Genomic DNA, 20,181 nt, shown 5'->3' with positions numbered 1-20,181 from the left:
CGCTGAGTTCCAGTATAGTTCCCAACAAGCCTGCCCCTGTCGTCTCAAGCAATCCGGCCATCAGCGCCCTCTCTGCCCTCCTGCTTGCCAGCAAGGGCGGACAAGGCCGTGCAAGCGACGGAGCAGCGTTGAGTACCGGGGCTCTGCTCGTCAAATCGAATGCTGACGACAGAGCACAGCAACAGCAGCAACAGCAGCAGCAGCAATCCAACCGTGTCCGCATTTCGAGATCCAGAGACCGCGGTGGCATCGAAAATCTATGGCCGGGCATGGTTCCGTCAAGCTCGGGCACTTCGTCAGTCTCGGCAGGAAGCTCGTTTGGCGGCCGTGACGGCCAACTCTCTCCCAGCAACCACTCTACCAATACGCCTCATTCCCTTGGCCTGACAATGCCGATCCCTATCCAAGTCGGCTCTCACAGCTCGGTTGCGACCTCATCGTCATCGTACATGGCTTTGTCGCCGACCTCAGTCATATCAAGTTCCCCGGCAGCTCAGGGTCCGGCTGCCGCCCTCCAACGGATCGTCCTTCCGTATGTACCGGCCCCTGGCTCGATCCTCAAGCGAGCTTGCCAGGGCAGCGGTAAGAGTTACTATTCCCTGTCGGCGCAAGCCGACCGATTTGTGTGCGAATACGACACCATCCACCACTTGGCCGAATGGAGAATCAAGAACTCCCACGATCCACTCTTTGGTCTTAGGTGCGATGCTGATGATTTGCTGGATGTCCCGCACACGACGTCACTGCTACATGGTTTGCTTGCCCAGCTATCCTAATATCTTTACTTCGTCTCTGGACATAGTTGCTGCGCCCTCTGTGATCCCGAGTCATGGACCTTTCAGGGATCGCAGTATGATTCGAGCCTGGCCCATCTCTATGCGGACACAGATGGATGCATTCCCTCAAGCGTCATTCTTAACTACCCAAAGTTCATTGTTCCCTGGCGCTATCGTAACAAGAAGACAGGCGCGATTTCGTGGAAGATCTTCCATCTCTGTGGCGGCAAGGTCGAGAGCAGCGACAGGTTGTTCCGGGACCCACCCTGCAGTGCAGCTTGGGTTGATGTACTTGGCAGAAGCAACCCGCATGAAGCACAGACTATCTAGCCACAGGGGCTTCGGCAGCCCCAATGAGAGACAACAATACTTATTTCTGTCGCTACTTTGCCAGCGAAACCATCATCGTGAACCCATTTAAAGACCGAAAGCTCATGCACACCATCAACCAAGTGCGCGAGCAGTACCGGAGGTCAGTGTATCGAGGCCACTGCCCATTCATACACTCTGCCACCTCACGAACGCTTGTTTCCAGTGGTTGCTGTTACCGACAAAGAGCGGAAACAGCGACTCTTTTCAGCGTCTCTGACGGGATGCCTGCTCTATCTAGATACGAAATGGGCCGCCCGCTCGTCGACTACCTTCTGCGAGTCATTCAAGAGATCCTTGGGGACTATGGTTTGCCCGGTGGACCTACCAGCTCCAAGGCCGACGAGAATCTGCTCAAGCAAATGAAAAAGTAAGCATCCTCCTTCGGCAATAGTCCTTCGTTCTCGGCTGTAGTCGCTCTGTGCTCGCCAGCGATCCTGATGGCATCGGGCCTGGGGCTGCCGCGACTGCTGCGTTAACCAGAGCACGCATTCGTATCAATAGGCAAGGACACAACCTCATGCTGCTCTGTGAGGTTGAGATTGGCCTTTGTCGACACAAAGCTCTGCTGTTCAAGATCCTCTGTGATGTTGTCGGACTTGAGTGTGCGCTCGTGACGGGTTATTCTACCGCCGGTCGCCACCAGTAAGTCACTTTCCAGCATGCCACGGGATCCATAACTACATTGGAGTGATGCCAGCACCGCTGCCGTTTTCTCTGCTCTGCGACTTTCTTTGCCGCTGCACTTGAATACGCTTCATTCAGTTCTGACGACCACCCGTTGAATATCCCTATTCTCGATTTTGCGCTGGGCAGATGGAACATTGTCACCCTTCCGGGCCACGGTGACTTTCTGATCGATCCAACATCGCCTTACTTCACTTGGGCGAAGAAGGGCAGCCAGCGAGCCAAGGGCTACAAAATCAAGGCGGATGACTCGTTCGGGCACGCTGGCTTCACTGCGAAGGATATGGGGTTGTTGTAGCCGATCTCGGTGGGCTGTCGATCAGCGATTGCTGTTGGGCTGGTTGGTCGGTTCCGTCTTGTTCCGTCTTGTCCCATGTTGTTCCGTCGTGTCCTGAACTACTGCTATGGCTTTATGCCTTCGATGACCTGTCCTGCTGCTGCAAAGCTCGTTGTCAGCCGGAGTTAAGGCGCCAGACAGTAAAGCGGAACATCCTGGCTTCATCTTGACGGGAAGAGATAGTCGTGGGAGCGCCTGGTTCAATAACAAGGCATTCCGTTTTCACTGCGCTTGCCGAGCTTTGGCCAACCCACGCCAAAGTGGCAGCGCAATATTGCCTGTTGGGGTTGTGCTTCGCGCTGGCGGTTGTGCCCAAACCGCCTTCACTCTCCATTCACAACCCTGCCCTGATCTGTGGTCCGGTTGCCCTGACCCAAAGTCTGCCTGTCGATCATCCTCGCTCGCCCGCTCCAGCGACTTGCTTACACTACCCGCACCGCAAGCCGAGTCGCTGTCCTTCAATTGCTCGGTCGTAGGGTGTCATCATGTCCGAGAGAGAAAACCCCAACCCGCCGGCCGCTTCGTTCCGCCCATCGACTCTGTTCGAGTATTTCCACCCAAAGACAACCAATCTTGTCACCAGGGTCAAGCCAAAGGCGTCTCTGGATGTGATCGACCTTGATGATCCCAAGCCAGTCGCAGCTTCGCTCAATGTCTATCCTCGGGCCTCCCACAGCACTCTTGTGCCGCTGCCGAGACCCACACCTGTGTCGCAGCAGGCGGGGGCCAAGAAGAGCAGCCTTGGCCCAACTTCGTCGTCGGCAAAACTTGGAGGCAATCCTGTTACTCGACTAGCCGTGCTTCGATCCGCTCAGCTGCAACGCCAATCGAGCTCTGCCTTGATCTATGATGTCGATGCTCCTTCCGAGCCTGGGCCCACTAGCTTGTCGACAAAACGAGTCGCCGAAACAGCTGCTCACTCCCTATACACAGCCCCTCATCCCCCGGAAAAGAAGATGCGAGACGAATATTGGGATCTAGAGCCTCGCTGGCAATCGAAAAAAACAATCGTTTTCCAGAGCGGGTCAGTCAGGCGTAATCCCTACGAAAGCAAGAGATTTGGAGACCACGATCTTTCGGAGGAGCAGGCCAAGGTCCTGGAGCTCGTCAAGACCGGCGAAAATGTGTTCTTCACCGGAAGTGCCGGCACGGGCAAGAGTTTCCTGCTCCGCAGGATCATCTCGTATCTCAAAGAAACACATGGGTCTGATCAGGTTGCAATCACGGCGCCGACCGGCATAGCCGCCGTCAATATCGGTGGCTGCACGCTGCACTCGTTCGCAGGATTCGGCCTTGGCAAAGGTAGGTCCTCCAATACTTGGGCAAATTGTTCTCCTCAGCTCGCTCACTGACAGTCCGAGCCGCGGGGTGGCTCTATTTTCGCTACGGGATGCTCTGCTCGTCCTTCTTGGCCCATGCCTCAGATCTCGATGACGCACGTCGGCAATTGCGCTGACACATCATTTGCGGTGCTGCGGATGGTGCAATTGATACAATTGATGCATTCGCCACCACGATCCAACAGGCAGCGTATTGGCATTGGTGGCATTTATCAAGAAGAATCGACGAGCGGTAGACAGGTGGAAAACAACCCAGTACTTGGTGATTGATGAGAGTATGTACTGGGCATCTGACCTCTGGTCCTCTCGACGAATGCATGGCTTGGATCGTCTTGGCGCGCAATTCTGCAAGCAGCAGCATTTCCAGGTCCATCTTGAACTGACTTGCCTTATTGATCCATCATGGCTGTCCCAATCGGGTCCAACTCAGTCTCGATGGTCGATGCAGAGATGTTTGACAAGCTGAATGCAATCGCCCAAGATCTCAAGGGCAAGACGGTCCCCTTCGGAGGCATCCAGGTCGGTCATCTGCGGGTGTTGGTTCGACTGTGGTGGATATGGTGACCTTTTCTTTGACCGACAGACCCCACTTCGATTGCCGCCTACTGCTCGCTCAACCGGCGTTCTTTACTCCATGTGTATGATCCACTGTCGGTCATGCGCTACCGAAATCCACGAACAATGTGTGCCTCAGCTCATCATCTGTGGAGACTTTCTCCAGCTGCCACCTGGTAACTATCCGCCAATGCAAACCTGTATCGATCACGGCTGCGGCTTTGACCGGTCCTGATCGCTGGGACACTCAACTGTGTTTGATCTACTATTGCAGTGGACCGAACGCCAAAGTTTTGCTTTGAGTCGGCTTCCTGGGGCGAATGTGTTCCTCACACGATCAAGGTATCGACTTTCGATCTGGCTCGTTGGCTTTCCTGGCGCAAACATGCATAAAGCGATCCTGTGGACGCCGCTCGGCCGCTTCATGGTTCAAGCTGACAAACTGATTTGCCCCGTCAGCTCTCGAAGGTTTTTCGACAGAAGGAGCAGAGCTTCGTGGACCTCCTCAATGAGCTTCGGATGGGCATCGTCACGGACACGACGGTCGAAATCCTCAAAAGGCTCTCTCGGACTGTGCAGTACCCAGACGATGGAATCGAGCCGACCAGGCTGTAGGTCTTGGTCGATCATCGCTTTCTACACCCAACTTGGTAGAGCTCGGCTGAAACTGGCACCGAGGCGGCATATTGAGGCGCCGCATTGAGGCTCAGGGATCTTACCGCCCAAAACCGATTCCCGTGCATTCACAACTCTCCTCTAGATATCCGCTGCGAGCCCAAGTAGACTCGGCCAACCTCGCAAAGCTCAAGTCACTGCAAAAACCTATCATGGTTTTCAAAGCATCGGACTCGGGAGACGAACACAATGTGAAGAAACTAATGGACAGCTGCATGGCCCCAACTTTGCTGGAGCTGTGCATCGGTGCCCAGGTGATGCTGCTCAAGAACAAGAGTCCGACGCTCGTCAATGGGTTAATGGGCCGGGTGCTCGATTTCGATAAGGGCGATGGTCGTCCGATCATCCAGTTTGTAAACGGCCAGATCGAGCATATACAGCCAGAGCTGTGGCTTCTGGAAGTGAAGGGAGTAACACTGGCAAGTCGTAGCCAGGTAAGTGTCGGGTCCATCTCTGGACTCACCCGTCGCCTGGCCGATGCTGCCTGTCCACCCACGATGACGCTCTGTGGCGGGCCGCTCCATATCGCGCGAATTGATTGCCTCTGGCTCTCCCTACCAGCTTCCACTCTGTCTGTCCTATGCACTGTAAGTTGAAGCACGCGCCTTCTCACTTTGCGCCCCGGTGAACCAGTCCAACTCAAGGAGAGGGGGAGTCTGTGACTTGGCATACTAATCATCCGGCGGTGTCGATTTCCGGTTCACAGGAGCATCCACAAAAGCCAGGGCCAGACTCTCGATCGAGTGATCGTGGATCTGCAAAATATATTCGAGACAGGCCAAGCCTATGTAGCCATCTCGCGAGCCACATCCATCGACCGAATCCAGGCAAGTACATGCTGATGCATAAGCCGACTGGCGGACAAAATGCTGATACTGGCCATTGATGCAGATCCTCAACTTTGAAAAGTCCAAGATCAAGGCACATCCCAGGGTAAGTGCCGCACCGTGGCGGCTGGTTCTGGTAAAAGTGCGATCGCTGACCTCTGCTTGACTTTGCTCGATCAGGTCGCCCAGTTTTACGAGCATCTAAAGGAGCTGTAGGGCCAGCAGGAAGATAGAGTGTCGTTCTGTGCATCTCCGCTTTGTCGACAAGTGATCGTGCTTGCGAACGGGACGCTGCACAATCATGATAATCAATTTGCACGCCATGGATGCGTGGTGAGACACTGCCGAGAGCCCGGAGCCCGGAGCCTGGGAGTACATGCAGAGCGTTGAGCTCGTTGGAGAGCTTCCATGAGACGCGGTGCGCCTGGGTCACCCAGACAATCGCGCGATGGGTCGCATGTCCGAGCGGGCTCCTCATGCCCTCGGCCTCCCGCCTCCCGCCTCTGGCCTCTGGCCTGTGCTGTCAGAAGCGCCGGCTGCCATGTCGTCTGTCAGCTGATCCCTCATTCGTGGCATCCCGGCCGGGATCCCCGCCGGAGCCAGCGCCCAGACGAGCGGGCAGAGGGCCCACAGCGATATGGATGTTTGCCAGGGTGGCCCCGGAATCCATCGTTCTTCTTCCGCCATCCGGCACCGTTGTAGGCTCCTCGCTGCGTCTCAATCATAGGCGCCCACGTCCGCACTCTGCCTTTCTGGGTCTTTTGCGGGTCTCTTTGCCGCCGCCTCTCGCTGTCCGCAAACCCGACGACAAGTTTTGCCTTGACCTTTGCTCTCTACCAGCACCCGATTGCCTTAAGCTCGAATCGATGCTCGGATCGATGCTCAGGGCACTGCAGCTTCCCAGTCTCGCAGCCGCCCCTCGCATCCGTGCACTCAGTCCCCTCCGCCGGCCGGGAACTGCACTCAGGGGGGTCCGTCCAGAGTCGCTTTGCTGCTTCAGCACCCTGCAGGAATCTTTGCTCGGTCTCGAAGGGTCGGGTCCAACGATCATCCGTAATCCTACTACGGCCCGATGCTATGAGGACGCCCTGCGTTACGAAAGCGGCACCCGCATCAGCTCGTCGGGTGCTCTGGCGGTGGTCAGTGGCCTCAAGACCGGAAGATCTCCGTCCGACAAGCGGATAGTCCTGGAACAGCAGCATGAGCACAACATCTGGTGGGGACCTGTGAATACCGGTCTCAGCGAGCTGTCGTTTCTCCAGAATCGGAAACGGGCGATGGATTTTTTGAATAGCCGCAAGCGACCTGTATGTGAGTACCCGCTGCAGATTTACGGCTCTGGTTGGTCAAGCACCACAGACTGGAGCAAGTGTGATGTTATGGACTGAGTTCTCAACGGAACCCTCGCTCCGGCGATTTCAGACGTCGTCGAGGGCTACGCTGGATGGGATCCCTCCGCTCGCATCAAGGTGCGGGTTGTGTGCACCCGTGCATACCACGGTAAGGTTAGCTCTGATCAGACAAAGCCGGCCACTGTCTCAGGCACAAGCAAAAGTCCGGATAGCGTCATGGTTGCAAGCGAACGCACAGCAAACGCCGCCGTCGCAATAACAGCTCCTTCGTCGGATCCTCTCGTTCGTTGATGCAGCGCTGTTCATGCGGAATATGCTCATCCTGCCAAGCTCCGAGGCCGAGGAGCAGTTTGGCTCGCCCGACTTTACGATATACAACGCTGGCGAATGCAGCGCCGATCCAGATGTCGACGGGAACACGTCCGCAACCTCGGTCTCCATATCGTTCGATCGCAGCGAAATGATCATTCTGGGAACAGAGTATGCAGGAGAGATGAAGAAGGGGGTGTGTAGGTATCCTGCGAGTCCATTTCGGGTGTTGCTGCTGTGCCTTGCTGAGAACAACGATGGTGCTAACGTCCGATTGAGTAACTTATCCACCCGCTTCGTCGTAGTCACCGTGATGCACTACCTCATGCCCTCGAGAAATGTTCTCTCGCTCCATGCGTCCGCAAATGAAGGCAGCGATCGCTCCGCCAAGGACACACACCGCAGCACCACAAGCAGCGGTGAGCCAAGCGACGTCACTCTATTCTTTGGCCTTTCAGGAACGGGCAAAACCACGCTATCGGCTGATTCCCGACGCCGACTCATTGGCGATGACGAGCACTGCTGGACTGAAACAGGTGTATTCAATATCGAAAATGGCTGCTACGCCAAGGCCATTGATCTGTCGCGAGCCAAAGAGCCGGAAATCTTTGATGCAATCCGCTTCGGTACCGTTCTGGAGAATGTCGAGCTGGACGACGAAACCAGGGAGGTTGACTACTCGAGCAGGCGCCTGACCGAGAACACTCGGGCATGCTATCCAATTGAGCACATGTAGGGATTTTACGCACCCCTCCGACACATTTTTCACACCACTAAGGTTCCGTTCCAAGAGCAGTGTGGCCTGAAGCGTCATGCCTCGCCCGTAGTATCTTTGTATTATGATCTGGTTGATGACTTGCTGCAGTGTTATTAACTGGTACTCTCGGTCAACTTGCCCGCTCCCCTGCCGCAGTGCCAACAGCAAGATCCCTTGCATCGGCGGTCATCCGAAGAACATCATATTTCTGACGTGCGATGCATTTGGAGTACTCCCTCCGGTTGCACAGCTGACTCCCGACCAGGCCGTGTATCATTTCTTGAGGTATATTGCAATCCGGTTAGGGCACCCTGCTCAGCCGAGACAGCTCTGTCGTTGATGCTTGGACTTCTCTAATGCGTATTGGCAATCTTTGCCTTACTTCCGACTCTGGCTTCTTCTTCTCCTTCTCCGCGACCAACGGGCATTGCCGTGATCGATCTTGGACACGGCTCTGCAGCGGATACACAGCAAAGATTGCAGGAACAGAGGACGGTGTGTCGGAGCCTCAGGCGACATTTTCTGCATGCTTTGGGCAGCCCTTCCTGGTTTGGCATCCTGTGATTTACGCAAACATGCTTCGCGACAAAATCCGAGGTGCTCTATACGATCCTGACTCCCTTATGCAGCAGGCCCCGAGCCGTTAGCCAATACTCTACTCCACAACTAGCTGCTGCGGCGACGTTTGATGTAAAACCAAATCAACTACGGATGACCATGTGTCTCCCGGCCCGGTATCCAATGCGCGCTCTAAACAATGTGATTTCTCCCCGTCGATCTATAGAGCACAAGTCGGCAGTATGGATGATCAACACTGGCTGGACAGGGGGCAGGTATGGCACTGGAAAGCGCATCCCTCTTCAGCTCTCAAGATCAATTGTTGATGAGGTAGGCTGGCCGTGTTGGGTTTGCTCTCAGTGGGCCCCAGCCGTCCCACTCGGCAAGGGCCAGCATAAGCATCCCGATTGGAGCTTTTCCACCTTGGCCGCTCTCGCTGATCCTATGCCACACTTTCCTCGTGTCCGCACAATCGCGCAAGATTCATTCGGGTCGATTAAGTGAGAGCATGAGCTCTGGGATCCAACAAACCTTCCCGGTCTTCAACCTGGCGATTCCAACCGATCTTCCCGGCATGGGCGCCTCGTTCCGATCGATTCTCGACCCGAGAAGTGGTTGGCCATCGGGCGCAGCTGATTTTGATCAGAATCTTCGAGAGCTTGCACTCCTCTTTGACCAAAACTTCGCACAGTTCTCTGGCCAAGTTGGCACTCAAGTTGCCCGCGCCGGAGTAAAGCTGTGAGCGTATCTTCCAACAGTGCATACGATGGCACTTTGCCTTGCTTGCGGCCGGAAACATTCTCAGGCCATTGCCGGTCCTAGAGCCGGATCCAGGATGCTCGTGTTGGCAGCAACCACGCCGACGCCATCCTGTTGTTAGCACAGATGACAGCTTCAATCGACAGATGGCTGGACATGAATTGGTCGACGACTAATCAGTGCAAACCTATCGCAGAGTGACTTTATCCAGCAACGCGGATTGCCTTCTGAAATATACAGCTCTTGCGCAAAATCGAAATACTTTGAAAAGAATCGGTGGCGAGACGATCAGAAGCTGCCGGGCGGCACTGATCAATGGGTGATGATCGACCTGCACACTGCGTCCATTTGTCCAGTGCGATTGAAACTGTTGCTCTGGGCTGGTATGCACATAATACAGCCGTCACGCACTGCAGCTGACGGATTGTGCTCCACTTGGGTACACTGCATGAATTTCGATGTATTCGGAAACCAGAAAGTGGTCGATGGCCTCAAAACAGCCCGTCCGTTTCGGCTAGAAACCCTTGCAAGTCAGTCCATGTACACATAGACAACCTTCCCATCGAGGTCGTAGCTTGCAATGTATGTGCTTTCGTCGAGGACAATCGACCCGATGGAGCTCGAGGGCCTTTCGCCGTCTGCCAATGCCGACGTAGAGGTCGGTGGGCTCTCGGTATAGATGTATAGCCTCAAGGGAGCGACGCGTTTATGTGACTTCCGGAGCAGCTTCTGCACATATCGAAGAATGGCCGACACAAGCTCATCCTTTCTGAACTCTGCAGGATGCCTTGTTCCGTCTGGGAGCTTCAGCAAAATCCTGATCGACCCCGAACATACGGGTAATGCGGCGCTCTCCTCGTGTCGATACCCGACAGGCGTTTCATCATGAAGTAGATCTAGGTGACCTGCATCGGCCGTGACCAGCCCCCCAACATCGGCATCGGAGGCTTGTTTGGCCACCGAGTCATCAGGAGCTTTGAAGCTCAACGGCTGTGGCGAAAACGACAGTGGTTTGTTTCTGGCCGTGGACGCCACCGATGCCTCGGTCTCCGTCGAGAGAGCATTGCTGCGCTTGACTGGAGACAGGCATCTCTTTGAGGAGGCAAAACCCATGGGTTCAATATCATCGTCGAGACCCTCGGCCCTGGCAATGCCGCTAAATTGGGCCGCCCCAAACACATCCGTCTCTCGGATGGATGATGCCTCGCGGGACAGGAATGGGGCGGCGCTGAGCGGCGAGAGAGTGACGAGGTTGCGCTTCATTGCTGCCGTGTCGGATTTCTTGCTAGCTGGCTGAGCAACAGCAACCGAGACCGGTTTGGCATGTGTTGGTGTCAGCTTCTCATGGCTGTCGCGTGGATCGTTAGTGTCCAACGAATTCAGAATTCGCGATCGAGCAGCGTTCACATCCAGCGGCGGAAGTGAAGGAGCCTTCTTCTATGGGCAGCCGTAGGTTGTGGTATGGCGATGAGTAGGTGGAGGGGCGCGAGGGAGCTACGGCTCTGCATCCCGCGGACAATCGACAATGAGCACCTTACCGGGTGCGCATAGCGCTTAGCCGGCTGCCCCTGCATCTTGAGGATCCGATTGGTGTTCGTCTACTGAAGGGCGACCTATGAAATGGAGCCCTGAGCCTGGGGGGGGGTGAGAGGCGAAAACTCAAACTCGCCTCCAGAGCTCGACGCTGGCTTGTGTCAGCCTATGCGTGAGAAGAGCGCTGGCGGGCCAATGGATGATCGGACGACGGCAGCCAGTGCCAATGAAAGCGCCAGTGCAAGTGCAAGTGCAAGTGCCAGGCCCGCCGTGGGAATATTGGGAGCAGCTTGTGCGACACGGCGCCGAGAGAAAAAAAAAGTTCCTCCTGGTTGGCGCTGGGCCTGGAATTGATCAAACCCAGAGCGAGCAACACCAGCAGCGCGAGCAGCTGCGAGCCAGAGCAAGACACCTGCAGCCATGGGCAAGGGCCGTGATAAGAAAAAGAAGAACAAGGCTGAGAAGACCAGCGCCAAAAGCAAAGACAAGGTCGGTCTACAGTCTTTGCAGGGCCTGGCGGAGCCTTACCCAGCCAATGTAGCAGGAAATGACCTGGAGTATCTTGGAACGGTATCTAGGAACTCGAGAAGAAGCTCAAGAAGCAGTCCAAGAAAGCCAAGAATGAGCTAGATGAGCCCGAGGAAGACATCGATGCCATATTGGCAGACCTGAAGCAGCAGGTTGGTGCTGGAATGGGCCCCCCCCCCTCAAATCCAGATGAGCCCGACTCTTGAGCACTGCCAGATCCAAACAAGACGGGATGCACAGCATGTCTCGATGAGCACCAAAGCGGGCCGCTGTTTGTCCGAGGGCCGACTGATCAATTCCACACGGTGCCATCTTCATAGCAAGAGGAGATGTACAAGGTCACGGAAGAGATCAGCACAACCCCTCCCTCGAGGCGGGTCAACGGCACACTCTCCGTCAATCCCCTAAATCCTGCCGAGCTCATCCTCTTCGGCGGAGAGTATTTCGATGGCCAAAAGTTCCATCTGTTTAATGATCTGTACAGGTGGGCAGATCAGAGACTCGAGCAGCAGATCGGTAGCACCAGCCACACAAGACAACGGTGCGATCGTATATCGGATCTGCACGCCTTTCTGGCTCTGACACTCGATATCGGCATTGCATCACAATTGCTCGAAACGCTGGCGATGGTATGTGCCAGGTACAACACAGAGAAGAACGAGTGGCGCAAGATCACTTCGCCGAACAGGTACTAGAGATCAGCATATCATCTCCCAGAGCGCCAGAATGTGACAATCAGCACGACAGGGTGCATTCTGGGGGGGGGAGCCAACCCACACCTCCGCTCAACCTGTCCTATCGCAGTCCAGGACCGCGCTCCTCGCATCAAGTTGGAATCACCCCAAACGGTCGCCTGTTTTTGTTTGGAGGTTGGTTTCTTGACTGGTTTGTGAACAGGGCGTAGTGACTGTTGGGTACTTTGGTCTGATCAATTCGCTCGATTCGCTCGTCGTGGCTTACATTCGATCTGTCCTTGGCACTCGACAGGAGAGTTTGTCAGTCCCAACGAAACCACATTCTTCCACTACAAGGACTTCTGGACCTTCGATCTCAAAACAAACCAGTGGGAGAAGCTTGAGGTGAAGGGTCGGCCAAGTCCCCGCTCTGGCCACCGTATTGCCATGTGGAAGCAGTATATGCTTGTATATGGAGGCTTTTACGACACCTACGCCGAGACGCGATAGTGAGTATTACGCTGCCCGATCATGGCACGCTGATGTGTCAGAGTGGCGTCTCACTATCAGCGGAGCGGCAACATCGATGGCTTCCCAACCCCAAGAATCTCGGGTCTCCAAGTAATATGCTCACAGTCACTTTGCATTCATCAATTTCATCGCAACATCCTGACGCGCCGGTACTTTCCCCAGCCACGATGATTTATGGTGCGTGCCTCCGATTGTTCAGTAATCTCGACGTAGAGAATATGATCTTGAGAGCGAGGCAGCTCATCAAGGTGCCGCGTCGCCAACCAACCAACCAACCAACCAGCTTCCCTTTTGTTGTGTGCGCTCATCCAGGGCATTCGATACCAACAACTACTCTGTATGTAACTGTATCACGCTCCCAAACAACCTCGATGCTTCCCTCGGTAGACGAAGGGTCTGGAAATGCACCGCTTTCTTACCCCCTCCACTACGGTTAGTGGCAAAAACTCGAGTTACCCGACCCAAAGCCATCCGCACGATCTGGATGCCAGTTCTTCAACATCCCGCAAACCGACAACGTGCTTTTGTATGGTGAGTAAAAGAAATCCCGGGCATTTCGACTCTGGATATACTGTGATTGATGTACTCCAAGCGATGGCGAAAGCAAGCCACAGTCTGACTGGCGCTGCACAATCGACACGCGTCTTTGGAATGGCCTTGGAGGCTGATCCTCATACAACTCCAATCTGTACAGGAGGATATTGCAAGGAAGTTATCAAGGGCCAGAAGGCTAGAGGTCTAGTCCACACAGGTGCGGTCCTTGCATTTGAGTCCACTGGAAAAGGTAGATCTGTAGCCCTGACACGCGCTTCGCATATCCTTATCACTCTGTGTGGCCAGATGCATGGATTTTGAAAATGACTCCTGACCTGAAGAACCTCAAGTGGGAGCGAAAGAAAAGGAACGCGTCCGCTCCGAGGTAGTAAATGGCCATGCCCTGCACATGTGCGAGCCAGCATCCTTCACGAAAACATTCATGCGGAATGCGCATTGACATCATCGCATCATTTATCCTCCAATAATAGCGCGAGAAGTGGATGCACCATGGTTTGCTACAAAAATCGCGGCATCATGCTTGGTGGTGTATCGGATATCGAAACGGAAGAAAAAATCGAGTCAGTCTGCTACAATGAGATGTATGTATGAAGGAGAAGTCGTGGTCGCAGCGACAGAGCATACCTGGATTGCGCTGGTGGATTTGTACTTTAGCCGATGACATTGAAGTCACAGCAGTGTTATTCCTCATGGTAAAGCGACCGCCCTTAACAACGATATGGCATATTGCTCACCCCCCCGGATCGCCAGGTACCAGTTCAACATTGGTAGGCGATGCTCAAGCTGGAGCCAGATTTGTGTTTATCGGCAGTCCAACCCAGAATGATTCGTGTTGAACAAGTACACTCCTGTACAGATCCTCGAACTGTACATATCGACTGAGCTTCTCCGTCCCCCCCCCCAGACTCAAACAAATGGTTTCCTCTGACTTTGAGACAATCCAAAAGCAAAAAGCCCAGAAAGAAACAGGATGCCAAAAAGGAAGATGAGAGCGACGATGAATTTTCGATCGAAAAATATCTCAAAGGCGACGAGGACGGCGACTCTGACGATGAGAGAGACGCTACAAGCGCACACAAGCCTGCCGCTGCTGCCGATGATGTGCCAGAGACAAATGTACTTGCGCAGCCATGCCCTCGATTCAACACCATGCTCGCCATCTACAAGAACTTGCTGTTCATGTGAGTTGCTTTGCAAGATAACAGCATGTGTCCGATCCGAGACCATCCATTCGATTGTGCCTTTATGGTGCTGGGCTAATCGGATCACCCTATGGTTTTACGACAGATACGGAGGCATTTTTGAGACTGGAGCAAAGGAGATCACTCTAGCCGACATGTGGAGCGTCAACTTGGACAAGATGAACGAATTCAAGTGCATCGTTGCAGATGATGTAGATCTGGCGCAGTGGCTTGGTGAAGATAGCGACGATGAAGAGGACGATGAAGGGGGCGACGGCGATGAGGATGATGATGACGATGAGGATCAGGACGACGATGAGGAGGGCGATGGCGAAGAAGGCGACGACCCAACTAGCGACAAGGACGACGACAATGGCGCCGATGGCGCTGACGACAAACTCGCGGTCGAACCGAAGCCGGCTTTGGCAAAGGGCAAGGGCAAAAGCAAGCCCGAGAAACCCACGCCGGTTGCTGATCCTATCTTGCCCCGAAACCACGACGACTCGACCAAGGCAGCTCGGCCTGCGATAAGCGATGACACCGAAGATCAGGAACAGGTAATTGCTCCTATGAGTCCGCAGTGGTCTTGCGCTAGCGTAGCTAACATTGCCCTCGACTACATAGCTGATCGACAGGACCATGGAGGAGCCATATGTCACCGAGACTCTCAGGGAGTTTGTCCAAGTACGTATTGGCCGAGTGCAGGAACGAACCAAGTGGGGGCGGCGACGGCATCTACTGTTGTATGCAGTGCAGCAAATCAAGACACTAGGCAAAGTCCACTCGTTCAAGCCCAGCCCCGCACACCGATAGCCTTGTCTTTGGCGACGTTTTCTGCAGCCAACCAACTCCTTTTGTTCGCTCTCGTGTGCAGAGAACAAGCTCGTACTGGGAAAAGCGCGCCTACGAGGAGTTTGGCACACTGGGAGGCAAGCTGCTTCGTCAAGACGCATTCGAGCTGGCCCAAGAGTGCTTCAACGCCGCCCAGCCCACGCTCGAAATCATCCGCCAGCAGATGGCAGTGGCTGAGGTCGAGGAGCAGGAGCGAATTGCCCGAACCAAGGAGCAGCAAGCAGAGCGCCTCAACCGTAACCGCCGCTGATCGAGCAATCAAGGCATGTGTCAAGAGCACGCGTCGCTGGGCTCCATCTATAGGCTCGTATCGGCTCGGCAGTGCGCAAGATAGCAAAGGGCTGAAAGCAACTCTGTCTTCTCAAAGGACTCGATGAATAGATTCAATTGCCATCACATTTTCAGACCTGTGCTCATGCCAAGAAGTCGCCTCGTGCAAGGCCCATCTATAAGCCAGTGCATCGGAAATGGACGAGCAGAGCACTCTGTCACCACAGGGATACGCACCGCGCTTCCTCGCATCCAAACCGATTGTATCGGCCCTGTCATTGGCGAGAGCGGTGCCCACCCTATGCGACGCGATTCATTCCGAACTTTGTGCAGGGACCGCCTGTCGGCGCAAATACAGCCTCTTGGATCGCCGACAGAACCTGTCTTGTTGGAGCTCGGTGAGCTTTTCGGCCCAGGCTTGGAGTCGCTCTTCGAACTTGAGCAAGTCGCATAGGATGGGCTGGATGTGGGTCCTACGCCCATCAACCATCGAGCGATTGTCCCTGATCAAAATGTAGAGATTGGAGTTGGAAGGCGGCGTCTGAGCTGCGGCGGGCTGTGGTGGAGAAGGCTCCGGAACTGACAGGCCGGGCTTGGAGGTGCTGAGGGTGGCTCTCACGGTCGCCGCCCCGGATCTGCCCCGTTTCCGCTTGAGTCCCGAGTATCGAGATGTGCCCAGAGCGCTGGCAATAAAGGCTTCCTCATCCCAAAGAGTAGATAATGCCTTGTCCCAATCTGCCTTGCTCTCGTCCGAGTAACGGTCCAGCACAAGAGTCTGGTAGAGATGCTCAAGGATGAACTCGGCAACACCAAGGGTTTCTTCCCGCTGGGCAATCCGGAGTATGTCGGGCAAGTGTTGCACGCTAATTGAGATCCCGGCTCTGAGAAAATGCTCGGGCAGCGGACGCAAGCAGCATTGGGAATCTTTGCTACCCAGCTTTTGCATAATGTCATCGAAGCAAGCCTGCACAATTTCGTCACTGGAAGGAAATATGCGAAAGATCCACTTCCAGATGGTGGCCGGGTGCTGCTGGTGGTAGCAGCGCGTGCGAAACTTGATTTGGTCCTTTTGCGGGCAGCCCGTGGATTTGTGGGTCAGAAGAATGCCCTTGATCGTCGCCAGCGGGATCGAAAAGCTGTGTCTGAGATGCTATGGGTAGGAGCAGATGTGAGCCGATCGAGCTACTCGCACCGAGGAGATGTTTTGGCGTGTGCAGCTAAGCGTGATGCCATACCCCAGCCGCAAATCACCAGCAGCACACAGCGCCTTCAAATGAATGTGCCAGCTTTTACCTCCAGAATATGTTCCGAGGTGCACAAGCGATCGGGACCAAGTAGACTCTCGAGGGTATTGAGCACATGCCTGCTCAGCTCGCCTTCGGGCACACACTCCTTGAAGGCACCGATGATTTCGTTGCGAGCGAGCTGCAGCCCCAGATTGACGACCGACGACGTGAGCTTGAAGCCAAGTCGCTGGAACTTGGCGAGAGCCTCCTTGGGGCTCTGAAACTCCTGTCAACGCAATTTGGTGCGATAGACCGAACAAAGCACAATTCTGCGTTTGTAAGGACGAAATCTTCGTGTCCCCCGCACAAGTGTCACCGTACCCCGAGCGCACACGTTGTCGAGATGATGATGGAGCACCAATTGCACTAGTTGCATTCGCAGCCATCTCGGCGCTTCACCCACCTTTCGCAGAACCCATTTCATAAACTCGTCGTTGATAGCGTCGATTCTATATCCGTTCTTCTTCATGAGGAGAGTCAGCAGGTCAATGTCGATTTTGCCAAGTTTGTACAAAATGTACGCGAAACGCTCATCTTCCGGTGGTGGGAAAAAGCCGTAACGGACGATGAGGTCCGCAAGCTTGGATCGGATCTGCGCCGTGACATCATGCGGGTTGAGGGTGTTGAGGAGATTGCGGAAGGTCACGACGTCATCTTCCAGCAAGTCAAGCGAGTCTTCGTCGTGGTGATAGAGACTGGCTGCCTGCTGCCCAAGCCACGAGAGGAGGGCTGGACAGACGTGGTCAGATGAGCGAAAGGCGTGCTGGATAAGATAGCGCGGCAAGACTGAGCCGTTCTGGATAAGCATGTTTCCCAGGGTCGGTGTGAGAACGTTGCGTTTCATGGCAAAATAGAGGGCCAGCTTCGGAGTAAACGTGGTGCGAAGACGCGTTGCGACGGAGAATGGATGGCGGGCTATCACAGCGAATGCCGAGCAGACAAGCGGAAAGCAGGAGTGCGACTCGCTGGAGAGATGAGCGTATATGTGGAACCAGATCTCGACGGGCAAGACGAGCAGGATGCGACAGTGCTGTGCGAGTGGCTTCATGGTATGGCCGAGGTCAAGGAAAACTAAATACGAAGACGCGCGGTGGGAGTGAGGGCTGAACACCCTCGCAGCGGACTTTCGAGGCTAAGAACCGCAACCAGGTGATGAAAGCGATACCGAACAAGGGTTTGTGCCAATCTCCAATCACAATGATGTCGATAAGGGGGAGTGCGTTGGCCCAGGAGAGTCTCATGATTGATATTGCAGCCTCGCAGACAAACAGCTCCTCCAGCCCAAGGGAGTGCTTGGATGCTTCATGTGTCCAGTTCAGTCCTCCGATACACACCGCATTCCTTCTGGAGATGTTCTTGCTCTGCGCCGCTCCAGACGGCTGGGTCGACGGGAAGGGTCGCATCATGGACACACCCAAGCAAGCGAGCCGAGAGTCGCCTGGTCGCTGTTCTCGTTGGCTGGGAGCACATTTGTGATGGCCGGACGCTGCAGCCAGGCGAGCATTCTCCATGAAGCCCCCTGAGCCGCGGTGTGCCCTGCAAGCGACCGATACGGAACGTGCCGGCGCTGCGCATGTGCAACGAAAGATTTCGGGAGCGGGATTGCATGGCGATGCCGGCGCCATGGCAAACATCTGCATCATGGCAATGTCAGCGGCATGGGCCAGATCGCTTGGCTGCCTCGTGTGCTCATGCAGCACAACGGCCAGGGGCATCGTGAGCAGCAGACAAGGGGTGGCCTCGGCCAATCGCAGCGGCGCCAGAGTCACCTGGCGTCACCAGATGTGCCTCGCCTCCCTTGCCTCGGCGGGTGGCGTGGCTCTGTGTGGCACGTATCGTGCGCAGCAGTGGCAGTGTAGCCAATCGCCGTGCAGCGTGCGCCCGGAACGTGCTCCCTGCCGCGACCCCACGGCCGCGCCACATCCGGAAATGGAGCGCGTGTGTGGTACAGAGAAGCAACGCGCTGCGCAGCACCCCTTGGTCCGTTCTTGGCTCGCTTCGTTGCGCACGCGCCGCTCGCCATTGGTCCGCTGGCGGCGATGGCGACAGCCGCCTGGGCGTCCCCTTGGCCTGCTCATGCTGCCTCGGTCGCGGTCGCCCATCCTGTGCCCTCGGGTTGCCGTCGATCTCCCTCCCTGCCTCTCTGCCGATCGTCCGCTGGGCGTCTCCCGGCACACCAGTCTCCGTCTGTCGATCGTCAGCGACCCTGGTATCGCCGCCCCGCAAGGCCATGTCAACCGCCGTTTCGGCCATCAGCATCTCCCCGCCCGCCGGCAAGGGCAAGGGCGGCGTCTTTCTCGTCGAGGTCGAATACGGAATCCCCACATCGATCAAGTGCAATGTTCACGTCACGCTGGAGAAGGACCTCAAGACCATCCGCATCGCTCTCTGTAAGCTGTCGTTGTCTTGGGCCGATTGTCTGTCCGCCAAAAGGGGCGGCGAAGGTTTTGGCGGGGCCGTTGCTGCGGACGCCGTCGCCTGCTTGGCATGTTCGATGGATGGGTGAGAACCACCGGCACTGCCGAGTACAAGCCACCACCACCACCCGCCGCGCTGGCTTGGAATCGAGCCGGGTCGCCGATGGACGTGGCTGGCGGCGCGCTCTTTTGGATATGCTCAGTCGCCATCATCACCAGAGCGCTGACCGGGCTCTGTGCTTATCTCCTTATTGCCGCGGCTGTGTCCTCAGATTTCGAGGGAACTCTCAGGGTCACCGGCGAAGGAAATGTCGCGGACGTCAAAAACAAAATGTCATACGAAGTCGAGACTCTGATCTACTCGGACTCCAAGTCTGGACAGCTCCGGGCTGGCAAGCACACCTTCCCGGCCGAAATCGTCCTGGGTGCGCTCCACCGGGTGCCACCCACCTACGAGGCCAACGGTATCTCGCTCGAGTACCGCCTCAAGGCCGTCGCCGCCTGGAGAAAGAACATGCGCGACTTCAACCGCCTGGCTTCGGGGCCTCTGACAATCGTCCCAATCCGACAGGCTAAGCTCTTGGCCGGCCAAATGGCCGTCACCGAGTCGTATGCCAGTCTTCCCACGACCATGCCTGATCCGGATCCCTTCCGTTTCATGGCCATCCTCCAGCGAGCGAATCTCCTCCCCGCCGATGTGCTCTGCCTTCAGCTGGCCTGCCAGTCCAAAGCCAGGCGCTATGTCGACTATGCCGTCATGACCCTGCACACCGTCACAAAAGTAAAAATCAGCCGCAAGAGCAAGATTGACCAGCACGTCAAGTCGTGGAGGAGCGAATCAGCCCACAGCTGGAAGGCCCTCGATGTCAAGACCCTGCGACTCCCTCTCCCGGACGATCTGGCTCCGAGCATTGTAACCGACGCCGCCACGGTCGTTTACGAGTTGCAGGTCCAGATCTATTCCAAGGATGCCGCCGACCCCATTGCCGACTTTCGTCTGCCCATCAACATCGTTTCGCCGTGGAAGGGCGAGTCGCGTATCCCCCTTTTGCA

The sequence above is a fragment of the Polychytrium aggregatum genome (assembly GCF_025602895.1).
Source record: "Polychytrium aggregatum strain JEL109 chromosome Unknown BJ171scaffold_62, whole genome shotgun sequence".
Lineage (NCBI taxonomy): Eukaryota > Fungi > Chytridiomycota > Chytridiomycetes > Polychytriales > Polychytrium > Polychytrium aggregatum.
This window is presented reverse-complemented; position numbering follows the sequence as displayed.